The sequence below is a fragment of the Jaculus jaculus genome, chromosome 15 (genome assembly GCF_020740685.1).
Source record: "Jaculus jaculus isolate mJacJac1 chromosome 15, mJacJac1.mat.Y.cur, whole genome shotgun sequence".
NCBI classification, from domain to species: domain Eukaryota; kingdom Metazoa; phylum Chordata; class Mammalia; order Rodentia; family Dipodidae; genus Jaculus; species Jaculus jaculus.
In genome coordinates, this window is record NC_059116.1 from 23,668,145 (window position 1) to 23,688,870 (window position 20,726).

General features: G+C 46.2%; 1 pseudogene; it reads right to left on the bottom strand.

The window, feature by feature from the left end:
* Positions 1 to 20,327: 20,327 nt before the first annotated feature.
* LOC123455193 lies at positions 20,328 to 20,423 on the bottom strand (annotated as a pseudogene).
* Between the last annotated feature and the right edge of the window lie 303 nt (positions 20,424 to 20,726).

Sequence of the window (20,726 nt, forward strand, 5' to 3'; positions counted from 1 at the left end):
GCCCATTTCAACCTCACAGTCAGGAAGGTGGTGAGTTGCAGGTCGGTCTGGCTTACGTAGTGAGCTGTGGCTCAGTGGTAGAACTTCGGCTTAGCATGTATAAAGCCCTGAGTTCAAACCCCAGCACCAATAAGCAAACACACACCTGATTTTAAATATATGGCTGTCTCTCCTCAGGTTCTAATATCGTTCCCAGCTGATAGTGACTCCTATAACTGCTGTGAAAACAAGTCAACAAGCTAGGGACAGGTCCCCAAGCCAGGCTGGGAAAAGTGCCCCCCAAATATGTTTCTACCACCTAGCTGTTTGTGAAGGCACACCAACCTAGCCTGCAGGTCACATCTGGATCCTAGCCTACCAAGTCGTTCTCACTGTCACAAAAGCCGGACAGGACACAGCAAGGATGTCCCTGTGCCGTTACGGACCAGTTAACTCTCATGTGACTCAAAACCACAAAGACCTCAAATCAAACCAGTAGTTTTATCAAATAGACTGTTTAAGCTATTTTCCTTCATCTGCTCACCGCAAGAGAAATTAAAGGGTAGAAAAATCTTGTCCCATGTCGTGCCCTGACCCTCGCCCAGCTTCATTCTCACGCCTCAGGGATACCTCTAGAGCCCTCAGATCTCAAAAAAGGAAAAAGAAAAGAAAAACTCTGGTAGCAGGTTTGTTATTTCCATTGGTTCAAAATACAGGGAAGCCGGGCGTGGTGGCACACGCCTTTAATCCCAGCACTCGGGAGGCAGAGGTAGGAGGATCGCCAAGAGTTCGAGGCCACCCTGAGACTACATACAGAATTTCAGGTCAGCCTGGCCTAGAGTGAGACCCTACCTCGAAAAATAAATAAATAAATAAATAAAATAAGATACAGGGAAATAGACTCCCATACGCCTTTCTTTTTGTTCCAGTACTTCTAATTCTATCTGAGCTTCATGGCCACGAGAATTTTATTTTCTTTTTGTGATATCAACAGCCAAATCCTCACTGTACCAGCGAGCTACAGCCCGAAAAGATGGTTTTGCTTCTGATGGCACTGTGTTCCAGAAGATTCCATTCAGTGGAGGGTGAAACTATTGTCTGTTGCTTGGTCTTGATGCTAACAGCAAATCAAAGAGAAGTGCTAATCGTGAGGGAGGCTCAGGGTTATGCCCAAGGACATGGAGTACAGCCTTTCTTGGCCCACAAAACTAGACTGCTTTTTCTTTCTTGGAAGTAGGAAATCAGGAACTCACTATGTAGTCTCAGGGTGGCCTCGAACTCACGGTGATCCTTTTACCTCTGACTCCCCAGTGCTAGGATTAAAAAAGCATGTGCCACCACACTCAGCTTTTAAAAATATTTTTATAAAGCTAATTTTTATTATTTTATTTATTTATATTTTATTATTATTATTATTATTATTTTGGTTTTTCGAGGTAGGGTCTCACTCTGGTCCAGGCTGACCTGGAATTAACTCTGTAGTCTCAGGGTGGCCTTGAACTCACGACGATCCTCCTACCTCTACCTCCCAAGTGCTGGGATTAAAGGCGTGCACCACCACGCCCGGCTTATTTATTTATTTGAGAGAGAGAGAGAATGAGGTAGATAGAGAGAAGCGGCAGGGAATGGGCCTGCTAGGGCCTCTAGCCGCTTGCAAACGAACTCCAGACGCGTGTGCCACCTTGTGGACCTGGCTTACATAGGTGCTAGAGAATCCAACCTGGGTCCTTAGGCAAGCATCTTAACTGCTAAGCCATCTCACCAGCCCTGGAATGCCTTCTTACCACCGCTGCCCTTCACAAAGCCACCAGCTACCAGCGGGCAAGCTAGGAAATGGTTCTTTGACGTAAGTAGTGGGGCATTGATTCTTGAAGGCTTAGACACATCAGGGAGTCCTACCTAACCAAGAAGGGGGAGAAGATGCCACATGTCCCCAAATTATTTCTGCAGAAACCTTAAAATCTCCTCCATTCACTTCTTCCCTCCAGTACCCACCAAGGTGCCTCACAGGCTGGGCATGGTGATGCTCACCTTTAATCCCAGCACTTGGGAGGCAGAGGTAGGAGGATCACCTTGAGTTTGAGGCCACCCTGAGACTACACAGTAATTCCAGGTCGGCCTGATCCAGAGTGAGACCCTACCTCAAAAAAATATTTTTTTTAAAAAAATATTTTGTTTATTTGGCAGAGAAAGAGAGAGAGAGAATAGGCATGCCTGGGCCTCCAGCCACTGTAAACAAACTCCAGACACATGCACCCCCTTGTGCATCTGGCTAACGTGGGTCTTGGGGAATTGGACCTGGGTCCTTTGGCTTTGCAGGCAACGCCTTAACCCCTAAGCCATCCCGCCAGCCCTAAAAATTATTTTTATTTGTTTATTAGAAAGAGGGAGAGAAAGAGAATGGGCATGCCAGGGCCTCTAGCCACTGCAAACGAACTCCAGACACCATGTGCATCTGGCGTACATGGGTTCTGGGGAATTGAACCTGGGTCCCTAGGCTTTGCAGGCAAGCCCTTTAACTCCACCCCAGATGTAGGTCTTGAACCTCAGCAGAGCCTGGAAAACATTCCCAAGCAGATATCACAGTTGTCTTACTAGGTCCCGCCCACCAAACACCCCAACGAGCAAAAGATCGTGGGGCCTCACCCGACATATGTGGAGTGCCAGGCCCAGGAAAGTAGAGCTGGCTGCCCCCATGCAGCAAGAAGGACTTTTCCATCATGCTCTGAGGGGTGATGCTCTTGCCTCACACACCAGGGAGCTTCCTGGGAGAAATGATGTTTCCTGCTCTGAGCATCAAAGCAGATGTACCCAGAATCTGACAGGCTATTGGCAACTAGGACTTAATTCTGTCCATCATCCACCAGGATCCCTCCCTGGGGGCTGCCCTTGGATTCTGGAAGTAGACCAGGCTTAGGAAGCCAGAAGCCTGGAGTCCGGGTTTGCTTACAGGCCATGTGGTCTTGTATTTTTTTTTTTTTTTAACCCTAGGCCTGAGGTTCCTTCTTTGTATTTATTTATTATTTGTTTCTTGTTGCTACACAAGACTTTTATTTCATTTGGTCCAAGGCTTGGGAGGGGGTTCTGGGCATTAGGAAGCTGGCTGGAGAGGCTGGGGTGGAGGAGGCCCTGGGGATGGTTAAGGGAGAGCAGCAAGAAATCCCTGGGAGGCTGTGCAGATCTAGTCTTGCTTCGGGGTGAGCAGCTGGAAGACATGCTCGCCAGGGGTTTGGCTGAGGGCTCCCCAGTCTGCTTTACCTCCTCTACGAAGTGATTCTCCAGGAAGTCACAGAGATTGGGGTGGGCCCGGGGGGTCTGTGCGTGTAGAACCCAGTGCATGGAGATCCAAAGAGCTTGGTTGAGGTTCTTCTCCAGTGCCAAGGTGGCTTCCAATCATCTGGAGAAGACTTCTGCACATCCCAGACGAGCATCCGGCTGGGCGTGTGTGGTGGTTTGATTCAGGTGTCCCCCATAAACTTAGGTGTTCTGAATGCTAGGTTCCCAGCTGATGGAGATTTGGGAATTAATGCCTCCTGGAGGGAGTGTATTGTTGCGGGCGGGCTTATGGGCTTTATAGCCAGTTTCCCCATGCCAGTGTTTGGCACACCCTCCTGTTGCTGTGGTCCATCTTCTGTTGGCCAGGGGGTGATGTCCACCCTCTGCTCATGCCATCGTTTTCCCCTGCCATCGTGGAGCTTCCCCTCGAGCCTGTAAGCCAAATAAACCTCTTTTTCCCAGAAGCTGCTCTTGGTTGGGTGATTTCTACCAGCAATGCGAACCGGACTGCAACAGCGTGCATCTCGAGTAGCCGCCCCGCGCCCTGGCCCTTCTCCCAGGCCAACGCTCAGAAGAAGGGGTCCAGGACCCCCAGCCATGTAGCCACATCGCGCCAGCAGAAACAGGAGCCCAGACAAAGGGAAGTGTAGGAGGCCCGCAGGTGCAAGTTGACCAAGCGCTGGATGGCACGGCACCCTCCACCTCAGTGGAATAATTCTGATTGACTCTGGGAGGTCATGGCTGGTCTGGCAATAAGGAGTTGGAGGATTCTGGATGGTCCTGCCAGGCGCAGAACTGGAGGAGATGGTCCAGGAGGTGGTGACTAGAGAGACTGAAAGGTATTTAAAATTTTTGGAAAAAAAAAAAAAGAAGAAGAAGAAAAAGAGGAGCAGGAGGGGAGGAGGGGGAGGAGGAGAAAGAGGAAGAGGGCTGGAGAGATGGCGTAGCCATTAAGCGCTTGCCCTTGCCTGTGAAGCCTAAGGATCCCGGTTCGAGGCTCAATGCCCCGGGACCCATGTTAGCCAGATGTACAAGGGGGCGCACGCGTCTGGAGTTCGTTTGCAGTGGCTTGGAGGCCCTGGCGCGCCCATTCTCTCTCTCTCTCTGCCTCTTTCTCTCAAATAAATAAATAAAAATAAACCAAAAAAATAAAAATAAAAAGAAGAAGAAGGAAAAAAAAAAGGAGAAAGTCCCTGGGTCGGTTATGTCCAAACACTTGAAGCAAGACACAGACACAGGGGTCCTTGGGGTGCGCTGTCCGGGGTTCCTTCTTTGCTGGATAAAGTTTAACCTCTGAGTGATCATGCCTAGTTGGGAGAATTCTGCCTGTCCTGGTAGGTTCTGAGTGTGTGTGTGTGCGTGCGTGCGTGCGTGCGTGCGTGCGTGCGTGTGTGTGTGTGTAGTTGGGAGACTAGACACAAGCGTACAGAATCCATTTGTAGTCTTCAGAGTTTCCTGAGCCAAAGGCAAACTCAGAAAGTCAGTTTAAACACCTGGGCCGTTAGAAACACTTCCTGACCTTTGACCTCAGCAAATAATAAAATAGAAACAACGCTTTCAAGTTGAAGGAAATGCCTTTGGCTGTACTTAGAGGCAGGTAAAACTGAGAACTTTTAATATTTGCTGCAGGCATTTCAACTTTTAAAAAAATTTCTTCCTTTTTCTGTCTGCGACATTTGCTTATGTTAGTGAGCCTCAAAGTGCGGTGGGGAAGTTTTTTATTGGAATTATATATTTGGAAATAGAGGAACCCACAAAGCTTGAACCATTGCTGCATCTTTGTTTGTTTGGTTTTTGTTTTGGAGACTATTCCCATTAGGTATCCTTGCATGATTCTTCTTTTTTTTTTCTCAATTTTTATTAACATTTTCCATGATTATAAAAAATGTTCCACATGCCTTCCCTCTCCCCCCCTTTCCCCTTTGAAATTCCATTCTCCATCATATCCCCTCCCCATCTCAAACAGTCACTCTTTTATTTTGATGTCATGATCTTTTCCTCCTCTTATGATGGTCTTGTGTAGGTAGTGTCAGGCACCATGAGGTCATGGATATCCAGGCCATTTTATGTCTGGAGGGAGCACGTTGTAAGGAGTCCTACACTTCCTTTGGCTCTTACATTTTTTCCTCCACCTCTTCCACATTAGACCCTGAGCCTTGTGATTGAGATGTTACTCAGTACTCCAGTCACTTCTTCCCAGCACTATGATACCTTCTGAGTCACCCCAAGGTCACTGCCATCTGAAAAGAGAAGATTCTCTACCCAAAGTGAGAATAACATTGATATAAGGGTATAAATATTAAGAGAAATGCTTACTGGCAGTTTGATAAGCATAGTATATACACTTAACCAAACATCAGCAGATGTTATACCCCTAGGGCTCAAGACTGCGCCTGTTTTAAGTTTTCAGTATCAGGGATGTATTCCCCCTGATGGAGCGGGCCTCCAGTCCACTTGGAGGGCAGTTGGTTCTTGCATGACTCTTCTATCTTCTCATAAAACAGGGAGCTAAGAAAAGGAAGAGGGCTGGGCATGGTGGTTTAATCTCAGCACTAGGGAGGCAGAGGTGGGAGGATTGTTGTGAGTTCGAGGCCAGCCTGAGACTACATAGTGAATTCCAGGTCAACCTGGGCTAGTGTGAGACCCTACCTCAAAAAGAAAAGAAAAGGAAGAAAGAAAGAGGGAAATAAGCTTTGTTTTCCTCTCATCAGCTTCATACATTCATTGTATTTTGACTCCCCTTTATTTCCCTCAGTCAGGAGAAAATCAAGCAAATCTATCTGAGCCCCTTGCCCATGGGACAGAATACTCCCAATGGGGTTGGATTGGCATTCAGATGAATGAAGCTCTTAACTCCCAGATTTTTCCCCAGTATATGGCCAAAATCACAAACATGACCTCTCTTTTCCATTACTGGGAAGTGTAGAGCACCTATTCCCATAGTGTTAAATTTTACTGTGGGCAGCTGGGGAGATGGCTTAGCCGTTAAGGCGCTTGCCTGCAAAGCCAAAGGACCCAGGTTCAATTCCCCAGGATCCACGTAAGCCAGATGCACAAGGGGGTACACACATCTAGAGTTCATTTGCAGTGGCTAGAGGCCCTAGCACGCCCATTTTTCTCTCTCTCTCTCTCTCTCTCTCTCTCTCTCTCTCTCTCTCTCTCTCTATTTATCTGTCTTTTTCTGTCTCCATCCCTCTCTCTCAAATAATTAAATAAAAATAAAATATTTTTTAAAAAATTTACTGCAGGGGTAAGTTGCAAATACAAACATTCAGAACTCCACCCACCATCCCTTATTCTCAGTGAATGTGCTGTCAAAATGTGTGCCTGGGCTGGCAAGATTGCTTAGCGGTTAAGGCACTTGCCTGTGAAGCCTAAGGACCCATGTTCAACTCTCCAAGTCCCACGTAAGCCAGACTCACAAGGGGACGCAAGCATGCAAGGTGGCATATACGCTCCAGGTGGCACACGTGTCTGGAGGTTGATTACAGTGGCCGGAGGCCCTGGTGCACCAATTTTCTCTCTCACACTCTCATTCTCTTGCATTAAAAATAAAAGGCCAGGGGCTGGAAAGATGGCTTAGTGGTTAAGCACTTGCCTGTGAAGCCCAAGGACCTTGGTTCAAGGTTCGATTCCCCAGGACCCACATAAGCCAGATGCACAAGATGGCGCATGCATCTGGAGTTTGTTTAAAGTGGCTAAAGGCCCTGGTGCATACATTCTTTCTCTGCCTCTTTCTCTGTCTCTCTCAAATAAATAAAGAAAAATAAACAAAAATTTTTTAAAGCCAGTCTGCTGGGTTTGCCTCAAAAAAAAAAAAAAAAAAAGCATATCCATGGGGCCTAGCCATATTTTCAAAGGGCACAGTCAAGTTGGCATTGCCATCTCTATTTAAGGGGTAATTGCCACACCACTCAAAGGGGAACCATGGTAATTTTTTTTCCTGACTAGAAAATAATATGTTAGCATTGAATGTTTAAAAACACAGAAAAGAGCTTAAAAAATAAAATTTTAGTTAAAATAAACATGTACATTTATGGTTATAGAATACATATATGATGAAATGTATTAATGAGATAAAATTACATTGCACATCTGCTTGATCGACTGAGGGATTTTTTTTTTTTTTTTTTTTTTTTTAGGCAGTGTCTCATTCCGGGCCAGGCTGACCGGAAACTCATTCTGTAGCCCCAGGATGGCCTTGAACTCACAGTGATTCTCTTACCTGGGACTAAAGGCGTTCATTATACCTAGACCTATACTGAGTTTTGTTTTGTTTATTTATTTATTTTTATTTATTTATTTATTTGAGAGCGACAGACACAGAGAGAAAGACAGAGAGAGGGAGAGAGAGAGAATGGGCGTGCCAGGGCTTCCAGCCTCTGCAAACGAACTCCAGACGCGTGCGCCCCCTTGTGCATCTGGCTAACGTGGGACCTGGGGAACCGAGCCTCGAACCGGGGTCCTTAGGCTTCACAGGCAAGTGCTTAACCGCTAAGCCATCTCTCCAGCCCTTGTTTTGTTTATTTCTTGTAGCATCTCACTTTTAGCCTAGGCTGACCTGGAAATCACTCTGTAGTTCCAGGCTGGCCTCCAACTCACAGCAGTCCTCCTACCTCTGGCTCCCTAGTACTGAGATTAAAGGCAAGCACAACCACGCCCGGCTTACACTGAGTTTTTAAATTAACTATGTCACATGAAAATCTTCCCCTTTCATTTAACATTATTTACAGCAACATTTGAAATGACTGTATACAATTGCTTTATAGGACAGCACTGTGATAAATTAAACAAATTCCAGTGCCTATTGTTTCAAAATTCCTGCTACTGGAGCTGGGTGTGGTGGTGCATACCTTTAATCCCAGCACTCAGGAAGCAGAGATAGGAGGATTGCTGTGAGTTCAAGGTCACCCTGATACTACAGAGTGAATTCCAGGTCAGTCAGCTTGGGCTAGAGTGAGACCCTACCTCAAAAAAACAAAACAAAACAAAATTCCTGCTACTAAAAACAATGGAGAGATGGCTTAGTGATTAAGGCACTTGCCTGAGAAGCCTCAGGACCTATGTTCAATTCCCCAAACCCAAGTAAGCCAGATGCATAAGATGGTGCATGCATCTGGAGTTCATTTGCAATGGCTGGGGGCCCTGGCATGCCCATTCTCTCTATCAGCCTCTTCCTCTCTTTCAAATAAATAAATTAATACAATAGAAAATACTTTTAAAAATTCTTTGAAACCTCCTCCATGTAGACCAGCTGACAGAAAGCTGAAAAAAGTTATGCTGCATGCAGCTCCTTAGGAGCAAGCACAGTCATCAGTGGAGATAAACAACAGTGGACACTGCAATTCTTAAGTTCGGCCAGCCAGTGGCATGTCTGTTATGAGGGAAACCAACTGCTTTCTAACTGGACGTGTTAGGAGCCGTGCAGACGCTATTACAAGTTGGCGCCGGTTTCTGGCCTTTTCTTGGTCACAGCTGGTGTAAATCAAGCACAGGTGTAAATCAAGCACAGTGCGCATGCTCCAACCCGTCGTGGGCCGATGCTAATGAGGCATCCAGAAAGTAACCAATCACTGGTGGCCACATATCCTCAGTTGACCAATCATTTGTGGGTAGGCAGCCTAAAACCCTATATAAACAGTTGCCTTTCGTGGTTCTGGGTCTTCGCATCTAGCAGTTTGGCAGTCCCCAATAAAGTGTGTTCAGAAGAATCCTGATTGTGGCGTCCTCCTTGCTGGTGAGGCGGGCATGACAGGACAGAGGCCCATTCCATGGGAGGGGATATGGAAAACTTATGATGGAGAAGTTGTGAGCCCTGGGGGTGTAACACCTGCTGGTGCCTGGCTAAATACATATACTATGCTCACCAAACTGCCTGGTAAGCACTTCTCTTAATGTTCATATCCATATATTAATGCTACTCTCACTTTTGGTTAGAGAAGCTTCTCTTTTCAGATGGCAGTGACCCCTGGGATGACTCAGAAGGCACCATGGTGCTGAGAAGAAGAGACAAAGGAGTGCTCAGCTCTGAAATATCTTTATCACACCTTCCAAGGTTCAGGGTGCATTGCGGAAGAGGTAACAGAAAGAATTTAAGAGCCAAAGGAAGGCTAGGACCCCTTACAAGGCACTCTTCCAGACACAAAATGGCCTGGATATCCATGTCGTCCCAGTGCCTGGCACTACTTACCTACACAAGACCGTCATAATAGGAGGAAAAGATGATGACATAAAAATAAAAGACTGATTGAGAGGGGGAGGGGATATGAGGGAGAGGGGAGTTGTGAAGGAGAAAGTGGGAGGGGAGGAAATTATTGTTTATTGTCTATAATTATGGAAGCTGTCAATTATAATAATAAACAGAAGCCGGGCATGGGGGCACATGCCTTTAATTCTAGCACTCGTGAAGCAGAGGTAGGAAGATTGCTGAGAGTTCGAGGCCACCCTGAAACTACATAGTAAATTCCAAGTCAGCCTGGGCTAGAGTGAGACCCTACCTCAAAAGAAATAAAACAAAACAAACAAAAAAGAAAGAAAACAGAGAGCTACAACCAAAAAATTTTTAAAAAATTTTGCCATATTTTGAGAATGCTGAAATGCCACGTCATAAAGTATGCCCATTTTAAAGGATTTTGGCATGCAACTTTAAAAAAATCAATTTTTAGTCTCCTAGATTTTGCCAAAATTACATCTTACCTGAAAAATCACCTTGCCAATTTGATTAAAGGAAAAACTGTAGAGTCTGATCCCTACACCATACACACAAAAAGTTATTTCAGCACACTTGTTAAAATTTATTTGTGGGGCTGGAGAGATGGCTTAGCGGTTAAGCGCTTGCCTGTGAAGCCTAAGGACCCCGGTTCGAGGCTCGGTTCCCCAGGTCCCACATTAGCCAGATGCACAAGGGGGCGCACGCGTCTGGAGTTCGTTTGCAGAGGCTGGAAGCCCTGGCGCGCCCATCCTCTCTCTCCCCCTCTGTCTTTCTCTCTGTGTCTGTCGCTCTCAAATAAATAAATAAATAATTTTAAAAAATTTATTTGTGACACAGAGAGAGACAGAGATATAGAGATGAGAGAGAGAAAAAGAGAAGGGAAGTGCCAGGTCCTCTTGCTGCTGCTAATGAACTCCAGACACATGGGCCGGTTTCTGCATCTAGCTGTGTGGACTTGAACCCAAGCTAACGGGCTTTATAAGCAAGCACCTTTAACCACTGAGCCATCTCCTCAGCCCTGGTGCAGTTTTAATATGTATTTATGTGGCTACTAATGAGGCTCAGAGTTTCTTCATATTTTTAGTAGTGACTAGAGATTTGGATACAGAGGCTGAGACCATACTTCTGGAAATGGGAGGTTTATTAATGGCTTGGAGGGGAGCATCTTTAGATTAAGGGGCAAATGGAGGGTGAAGAGCCAAAAAAAAAAAAAGGTCTGCTGTGGCTCAGGTCTCTGAGTGGCATGCTTTGAAGAGGGAGTCCAAGGTGCCCCACTAGGAGCAGAATATGGAGGAGCAAGTGAGACCCAGATAGAGGGAGAGATGTTAGATAGATAGGCAGGCAGATAGATGATAGATATAGGTAGATGATGATATAGATAGATATAGATATAGATTAAGAAGAGAGGGCTGGAGAGATGGCTTCGTGGTTAAGGCACTTGCCTGTGAAGCCTAAGGACCCAGGTTCAATTCCCTAGTACCCACATAAGCCAAATGCACAAGGTGGTGCATACGTCTGGGGTTCCTTTACAGTGGCTAGAGGCCCTGGTGTGCCCATTCTCTCTGTCTGTCTCTCTCTTGCTCAAATAAAATAGCTATTGTTATCTGCTCTGAAAATTGTGCGACTTGGGCCCAACCGGAATGTTTGGTGTCCATTCCAGTTTCTGGACCCTCAGCTTGGAAGACAACGTGACAGCCAGGGACGGAATCAGCGAGAAGAATCTATATGGACACATCTAGCCATGGATACTGGCTATTCAGCGCAGCCGTGGCGGGGCCCATTAGCTGGATACCGACAGTGGCTTCCCCACTTAGGCTGGGCTTCCTTATAACATGGAAGCCCTTTGATGGGAGACTGCCAATGTAAACATGGCTTGCAGTGTCATTTCTACATCTTCCTTTTTTTTTTTTTCTTTTTCAAGGTAGGGTCTCACTCTAGCCCAGGCTGACCTGGAATTCACTATGGAGTCTCAGGGTGGCCTCGAACTCACGGTGATCCTCCTACCTCTGCCTCCCGAGTGCTGGGATTAAAGGTGTGCGCCACCACGCCCGGCTTCTCTACATCTTTCTATTCTGACAGAGAGGCGCAAGTCTGCCCAGACTCAAGGCAGGGTAGGGTGGGCTGTGACTTGGTGGCCAACACTGACCCAGTGACAGGCAACTTTCCATTACTGTAATGGGTACCTAAGACCTTATCCTCAAGAGATAAAAGGTTTATTTTGGTTTGGTTTAGTCCAGGACTGCTTGGCCCCACTGCTTTACGGCTTGTGGCAGCCATGACAACGCACATGGCAAAAGGACTCAGCTCTTCACTAGGACATGAAAGAGAAAAAAAAAAAAAAAAGAAGAAGATAGATGCCAAGGTCCTGCAACCTCCAGTGACCCAAACCTCCCACTTGTGAGGACCAAGCCTGTGACAACAGACCCCTTCTCTGAGTTGAAAAACCAAAGGTATTTTATTTTATTTTATTTTATTTTATTTTATTTTTTTAATTTTATTTTATTTTATTTTATTTTATTTTATTTTATTTTATTTTATTTTATTTTATTTTATTTTATTTTATTTTATTTGAGAGGGAGAGAGAAAAAGAGTCAAATAGATAGAGAAAGACACAGAGAGAGAATGGGCACATCAGGGCCTTTAGCCACTGCCAACAAACTTCAGATGCATGCGCCCACCTTGTGCATCTGACTTAACATAGATACTAGGGAATCAAACCTGGCTTCGCAGGCAAGCACCTTAACCACTAAGCCATCTCTCCAGCCCCAGACCCCTTCTCTGTTTGGAAGGAGTGTGAAGGTCCTATTGGAGACAAGCGTGTGAATGAAAGATACTGTTTGACCATCTCTGAGAACATAGTCTGTCATTGATTGTAATTAGAGCCTTCTTGGCCAGATGAGGTACTTAGGAGGTGTAGACAGGGAGAAGTCCTGGACAAACCTTGACTTCTCATCACTTAGAGATTGGAAAGGGGAAGAACCATGGGCAGAAAGAAACCGGGAACAAGTGTCACTTCCTGTTCTCCCCCCCACTTCCTGTATGTAATGTTTCCTTTTGGCAAAATGTATAGATAAGTGGAGAGATGGCTTAGCAGTTGTTAAGGCACTTGCCTACAAAGCCAAAGGACCTACATTCAATTCCCCAGGACCCACATAAAGCCAAATGCACAAGGCGGTACATGTGTCTGGAATTGGTTGGCAGTGGCTACTGGCCCTGATACATCTGTTCTTTTTCCCTCTCTCTCTCTCTCTGTCTCTCAAACAAATAAATAAAAATAAAAATATTTTTTAAAAAGATTTGCCATTGGAGTCTTTCAAAAAATATTTTTTAGAGTCGGGTGTGGTGATGCACGCCTTTAATCCCAGCATTCGGGAGGCAGAGGTAGGAGGATTGCCATGAGTTCAAGGCTACCCTGAGACTACAGAGTTAATTCCAGGTCAGCCTGGACCAAAGTGAGACTCTACCTCGAAAAACCAAAAAAAAAAAAAAAAAAAAAAAGAAAGAAAGAAAAATATTTTTTATTTATTTGAGAGAGAGAGCATGGGCACACCAGGTCTTCCAGCCACAGCAAACTCCAGATGCATGCCCCACCTAGTACATTTGGTTTACATGGGTACCGAGGGAATCAAACCTGGTTCCTTTGGCTTTGCAGACAAGCCTCTAAACCGTTAAAGCCATCTCTCCAGCCCTGGGATCTTTTTTTTTTTTTTTTCCAGTTTTCCAAGGTAGTGTCTCACTCTAGCTCAGGCTAACCTGAAATTCACTATGTAGTCTCAGGGTGGCCTCAAACTCATGACAATCCCCCTACCTCTGCCTCCCGAGCGCTGGGATTAAAGACGTGTGCCACCACGCCCGGCCCTGGGATCATTGTTAAGTGTACACTGTAGTAGAATTCAACACATAACATCATGTTACACAATCATCCATTTTTATAACATTCTTTTTGTAAAACTGAAACCCCAGATCCTCCTTCCTTCCAGGCCCTTGTAACCACCATCCCACTTTGTCTCTGGTTTTGTGCTTTGCATACGTAGAGTTACTCTGTACTGGATCTTTGGTAACTGGCTCATTTCACTTAACACAGCGTCTTCAAGATAAGCTCACTCTTACAAAGATAAGCTCAGTCTTACATCAGCTGGAAGCTGAGGCCACAAACTGCCCTCCCGTGTGTGGGGTAGGGCCTGGGGCTTCTCCAAGATGATCACAGTCTTTAGTACCTCTCCACCCTACAGATTCCTCTTCCCAAACACAAGGCTGGAGACAGCGGAACCGTCACTGTCTGACCCAAACTCACCCTTCTAGAAAACTATGTTTGCTCCTCCTTCAAGAGTCCAATTTACTCAGCTCTGAAGAAACATTCAGGGCTGGAGAGATGGCTCAGTAGTGAAGGCATTTGCCTGAGAAGCCTAAGAACCCATGTTTGACTTTCCAGGTCCCACCTAAGCCAGATGCACAAAGGTGACGCAAGCACGCAAGATGCACATGTGGACAAGTTCTTTCTTTTTCTTGTGTACTTTCTCTCTTTCTCTCACTCCTAAGCAAAAGAAACATCCAAATAGCAACACCTGTGTATAGCTTTTACTTGTTTTTAGAGTTTCCTTTGAGAATGTTTGGTGAACCTTACCTTTCATCTTGGAGCATTTTCCTAAACTAACAGGGTCCCAAAGTAATGATAGTTTCACCTCTGGGAAACTCAGCTGCCCGCACTTTCCTAAATGCCAGTGAGCAGGTAACAACACAAAATAGGGCTGGAGAGATGGCTTAGCGGTTAAGCGCTTGCCTGTGAAGCCTAAGGACCCCGGTTCGAGGCTCGGTTCCCCAGGTCCCACGTTAGCCAGATGCACAAGGGGGCGCACGCGTCTGGAGTTCGTTTGCAGAGGCTGGAAGCCCTGGCGCGCCCATTCTCTCTCTCTCCCTCTATCTGTCTTTCTCTCTGTGTCTGTCGCTCTCAAATAAATTTAAAAAAAAAAATAGTTTAAAAAAAAACACAAAATAATTCAACCCCTTCTTACAAAGCCCCTGTTAACTTGGGTGAAATACACAGTGCATATTATTAGAGCTGGGAATTCTCTTATTAAATAGAGCTCTCACTGAGATGGGCTCTAACCTCTAAGAAATAGATGCATACTGTTCCTTTAATGTTGTTTTTGCTCAGGCAAATACCTCTGTAAGGCACCCACTAATGGTTAAGTACTAAGCTCAAAACAACTGCATGGTAATTTGGATCACTCAAGAGCCTGGTCCCTGCTTCGCGGTCCTGTGTAATTTGCATATTGTAAATAAGAAGACTTGACCTGGAGCAGGGAGGGAAAGCTGTATAATTAGAAACACTTCCCAAGGAAATTATGGTGACAAGAGAGGCTTGCGCATTTGTATGGAAGCCTGGAGCTGTAGACAGTCATTACGGATACTTGGGAAGCCCAGTGGCCCATACTGAAAGAAAATCTGTCCAATTCTTGTGTGTGTGGGCACTGAGGTGAGCCCCCAGGTGTCCATAATTAGGGTCTATGGCAACAATGCACCCCACAAAGAGAGGGGAAGTGAGAAAGGAAAGAAGGAAGGAAGGAAGGAGGGAGGGAGAGAGGGAGAGAGGGAGGGCAGGAGGAAGTGAGAAAGGAAAAAGGAAGGAAGGAATTGCTTTATTTGCTGTCAACAACAATGACCAACCCTCCCTGTGAGTCTGGGGTTGTGGGAATGGTGTGAGCCGGGCAAAGTGTGGTTACACGGCCTACCCTGGGGGCCTTGTCCCAGTCAGCCTCACGCTGCTGGGAGGAACCTCCAATCCAGGCACGGTTATGGGAGGAAGGGAATTGATTTCAAGCTTATAGATCCAGGGGATGTTCCACATGGCAGAGGAAACAGGGTGCGGGAGGGGGGAGGCTTTCACAGATCCACGCAGAGAGAAAAGCAACCACCGCCCAAAAGCAAGCCCACCCCAGCAACTCCGGGCAGAACTCAAGCGCTTTGCAGATCTTCAGATTGGAATTCTGGGTGCTCACCCCCACACCTTAGGGCTGGACCCTAGGATCCACCCAACAGTGACAAGCTTTAGATAAAAGAAATCTACTGGGAGGCCGTCCATTCAAACTACCACAGGCCTCATTCACTCGGGTGAGGGACGCTGACCCACACGCTGAGGAGCGAAGGCACCCTGGGGTCCCTCAGTCACTGGCAAGGTAACTGTGTGACCTCTCCACAGGCTTCTATGGGAGTGTCTGCAAGTTCCCTTCAGAAAGTTTCACAGAGCTTCACCTCACTTCACTGGGCTGCAAACATGACAAGTTTCCTGGGCACTGACCACGGAGCTGGGCAGGAGCAGGTCCCTGGGGTTTAGGTACAGATCAGCAGCAGAGCCAGCGATGCCAAGGTGAGGCAAGTACAACCACTGTCACCCTGCAGCTGAAGAGGCAGACTGGGGAAAGGGCAGGGGAAAGGGCTCAGTAGGTGCCAGTGAAGGAACCCCAAGATGGGGACCCCACGCTCTGCCTGGATATGGCGACACCCCAAATCACTCATGAGAAGCGGTCTTGATGCAAACTGCAAGAGGATTTTATTCCAAGCGCGCTGGGGCCCACAGTCGTACACCGCACAGGGGTAGAGGACTGCAGAGCCCCGAATGCAGGAACGGGACAGTTTTTATAGGGTTTCTAACAAAGCCTGTGCATTAGACCAATCATTTTTTTTTAATATCAGGAGCCCGCAGGGTGCGAGCCAGTCAGTTTGTGCCACCCCATAGTTTCTAAGCCAATTAGTTTAATTTGTTCAAGCCCCTCGTGGACCAATCAGTCTCCTATGACCTTGGAGGTCAACATTTGCGCAGGTCCTTGGGTGGGAGTAGCAGAGTGTGGTATCAGTCTCCTATGACCTTGGTGGTCTGAGGCAGGCTGTTACAGCTTATGGTGCGAGCTACTAAGGCTTACAGTGTGGGCTATTAAGGCTTATGGTGCAGGCTATTTACAGAAACCAAATAAGTGGTTCACTTCATTACTCATTTCCCATCCTTGAGGGCTATCTCATGCCCTTTTTACCTAGTTTTATATTAGGGGCGGGCTCTGATATAATGAGAAGAGGGATTCTTTACTTGCTTCCAACAGAGAGTAAAGCCTGGAGTTTGAGGTATGCAGGGGCCCGCTTAAGCTCCCTTCGGAGCGTGATAGTATTTCTGGGCTTCTGAATTCTTGGGCCTTTCACCAGATTATCAGACAGGTGGTGAGAGGGAGTATAGTTAGGGGATTGGACCCATGAAAGTAAAAAAGGGGGAGGCAGGAAACTCCGCACTTGCTAGAAATTCAAAAATGATCTTAGCCGGGCGTGGTGGCGCACGCCTTTAATCCCAGCACCTGGAAGGCAGAGGTAGGAGGATTGCCGTGAGGTCGAGGCCACCCTGAGACTCCGTAGTGAATTCCAGGTCAGCCTGGGCTAGAGTGAGGCACCACCTCGAAAAACCAAAATAAATAAATAATAAATAAATAAAAAGATCTGACTTCTTATCTCTTGCCTAGTAGTTCCCTAGATCTGTTTTTCCACAAACAACCAGGACCCCTCCTGGGAGGGAGGTCTTTTGTAGGATTTAAACACTGTGGTTGGTCAAGTTCAGCCCCTGGAACTTGGTGCCAGGGCTAACCTCTTCCTGGGACGGCCCCTAGCCCTCACCAACCAGATGTCCCTCTGGTTCGCCTGAGCCCACCACTATAAGGGTATAAATACCTTTGCAAGGCGAGGGCAGGCTTTCTGATCACTTGGGAACTTCCAGCCCTGGGTGAGGTTTTCCCTCTGCTGGGCCTGGCCCCCCCAGCCCTTACTCTCCACATGGGCTCCTTTATCCCCTCCAGCTCCCCACATGGTAGGAGCTTTTTTAACTTTCTTCTCTCTCTTTTTTTTCCCCCACAGTTTTTCCAGGCCGTCCATGTTGGATCATTAGCCACACAGATGCCTTTCCTTGTTTCTGTATCTTCCTCGATAAATATAATAATTTCATAATTATCCTTCTCAGTCTTTCTTTTTAATTTTTATTTTCTTTTATTGACAACTTCCATAATTATAAACAATATCCCATGGTAATTCCCTCCCTCCCCCGACTTTCCCCTTTAAAACTCCACTCTCCATCGTATCCCCTCCCCCTCTCAATCAGTCTCTCTTTTATTTTGATGTCATGATCTTTTCCTCCTATTATGATGGTTTTGTGTAGGTAGTGTCAGGCACTATGAGGTCATGGATATCCAGGCCATTTTGTGTCTGGGGGGAGCACATTGTAAGGAGTCCTACCTTTCCTTTGGCTCTTACATTCTTTCCGCCACATCTTCCTCAATGGACCCTGAGCCTTGGAAGGTGTGATAGAGATATTTCAGAGCTGAGCACTCCTCTGTCACTTCTTCCCAGCACTATGATACCTTCTGAGTCATCCCAAGGTCACTGCCACCTGAAAAGAGAAGGTTATCTACCAAAAGTGAGAATAGCATTAATATATGGTTATGAACATTAAGAGAAGTGCTTACTGGGCAGTTTGATGAGCATAGCATATACTTTTAGCCAGACAGCAGCAGACATTACATATCTAGGGCTCATGACTACCCCTGTTGTAGGTTTTCAATATCAGGGATGCATTCCCTCCCATGGAACAGGCCTCCAGTCAAATCAGAGGGTGGTTAGTTTTCCCCATAACAGACATGCCACTATTGCACTCATTGGCTCATTTGGCCTGGCTGGCCAAATATAAAGCTTGCAGTGTTCACTGTTGGGTATCTTCACTGGTGATTTTTCTCTCTCCCATTGAATTGCATGCAGTGTGGCTTTTTCCAGCTTTCTGTCTCAGTTTTTTTTAAATTCAATTCTTTGATTAAAATTAGAAACAAGCCTAAGGTTTGGGGTTCAAGGACTTTCCTGGATCCCAAGCACCCCGTTACAGTGAGTAGATCTGAGTTTGGATCCCAGCACCCACGTAAATGCCAGTGAGTTCTGGGTTCAAGTGAGAGAACCCCCCCCCACCATAGTAAATAAAGGGGAGAAGACTTGAGGAAGATAACCGAAGCTCACCTTTGGCCTCTGTACACATGCATGCATACACGCATGATATATACCTGTACATACATACACACACACACACACACACACACACACACACACTATACATACAAACATGCATACTTACAAGAAATAGAAAGAGGGCTGGAGAGATTCCCTAGCAGTTAAGGCACTTGCCTGCAAAGCTAAAGGAACCAATTTCAATTTCCCAGGACCCACGTAAACCAGATGCACAAGGTAGTGCATGCATCTGGAGTTCATTTACAGTGGCTGGAGGCCCTAGTACACCCATTCTTGTTCTTTCTCTCTCAAATAAATAAATAAATAATAAAAATACGTATGCTTTAAAAAAAATAAACAGTAAAAAGAGCTGGACATGGTAGCACATGCCTTAAAAAAAATAAATAGAAGAAAAGAAGGAAGAAAGAAAGAGAATCAGAGAGGTTAATCCAGCCAAGAGACAGTAGAGTTAGAATACTATTTCTGATTTTTCTTTTTCTGTTTCTGTTGATTTTTTTGAGGCAGGGTCTTGCTTTAGCCCAGGCTGACCTGGAATTCTCTATGTAGTCTCAGGCTGGCTTCAAACTCACAGCGATCCTCCTACCTCTGCCTCCCAAGTGTTGGGATTAAAGGCGTGAGCCACCACACCTGGCTCATTCCTGATTTTTCTATCAGATCTTATAAAAACCACGCAGAATGTACACAGCAGAGAATGCATGATCTTCACGATTTTAAAAGTGTGCAGGCATTCAATCCAGTCACACCGCTGTGCAACAACTCTCCCCCCCCCCCCCAACAACCACTTACCCACAGGACTCTTGATCTTGTAAAACTGGATCTCTGTCCCCTAACACTAACTTCTCCGTGCTGAGTTCCACAGCTCTGGCAACTGCTCTTTTCCTTTTGTCAGGATGTCCTTGGTGACTCATGTCGGTGGAATCCGCCGTGACTGGTCATTTGTGATGGGCTTTATCCCACTTAGTAGAACTGGCTTCCAGCCAAGTCCCTTTGAAGGCCGAGTTATTCATGTACCACGTTTTGTGTATTCATGTGTGGATGGACATTTGGGCTGCTCTGTCTTTTGGTTTTGTGGATAATGCAACTATACTTAACTTTTTTAAAATTACTAATTTATTTATTTATTTTTGAGGTAAGGTTTTGCTCTACCTCAGACTGACCTGGAATTCACTATGTAGTCTCAGGGTGGCCTTGAACTCATGGTGATCCTCCCACCTCTGCCTCCAGAGTGCTGGGATTAAAGGTGTGCGCCACCACACTTGGCTCTTTTCTTTCCTTCCTTCCTTTCTTTCTTCCTTCCTTCCTTCCTTCCTTCCTTCCTTCCTTCCTTTCTTTCTTTCTTTCTTTCTTTCTTTTTTAATTCTTTTTTTTTAAATTTTTATTTATTTATTTGAAAGTGGCAGAGAAAGGTAGATAGATAGAGAAAGAGAGAGAGGGAGAGAATGGGCACACTAGGGCCTCCAGCCACTGCAAACGAACTCCAGACGCGTGCGCCCCCTTGTGCATCTGGCTCACGTGGGTCCTGGGGAATCGAGCCTCGAACCGGGGTCCTTAGGCTTCACAGGCAAGCATTTAACCGCTAAGCCATCTCTCCAGCCCTCTTTCTTTCTTTTTTAGAGAGACTGAGAGAAACAAAGGGAGATAGAGAGAGACAATTGACATGCCAGGGCCTCAAGCACTGCAAATCCAACTCCAGACACATGTTCCATATGCATCTGGCTTACATGGGTTCTGGGACATCAAACCTGGGTCCTTAGGCTTTGCAAGCAAGTGCCTTAACCACTAATCCATCTCTCCAGCTCTGCTTTTTTGGTTTCTTTTTTAAACTGTGGGACACTTCACAGATTTATGTATCATCCTTGAGTGAGGGCTATGGTAACCTCTGTGTCATTTCAATGTTAGTTTAAGTGAACTCCACCATATTTATGAGACAGGGTCTCTCAGCGAGTCTGAGATTACCAATTTGGCTAGACTAGCCAGGCAGCCCTAGGGACCTGCCCATCTCTGCCTCCCTAGCACTGAGTTTACGGGCACGTGCCACCACGCCCAGCATTTTATGAGTCCTGGGAATCCAACCTCGGGTTCTCATTGCTTGTGTGGCAAGCGCTATGCCAACTGAGCCATCTTCCCAGCCCCTCCCTAAGTCCTAGGTGTTTAAGATCCAAACTATTTGGATGGGGGCTGGAGATACACAGAGCACCTGCTTAGCTAGGGTTTGAAT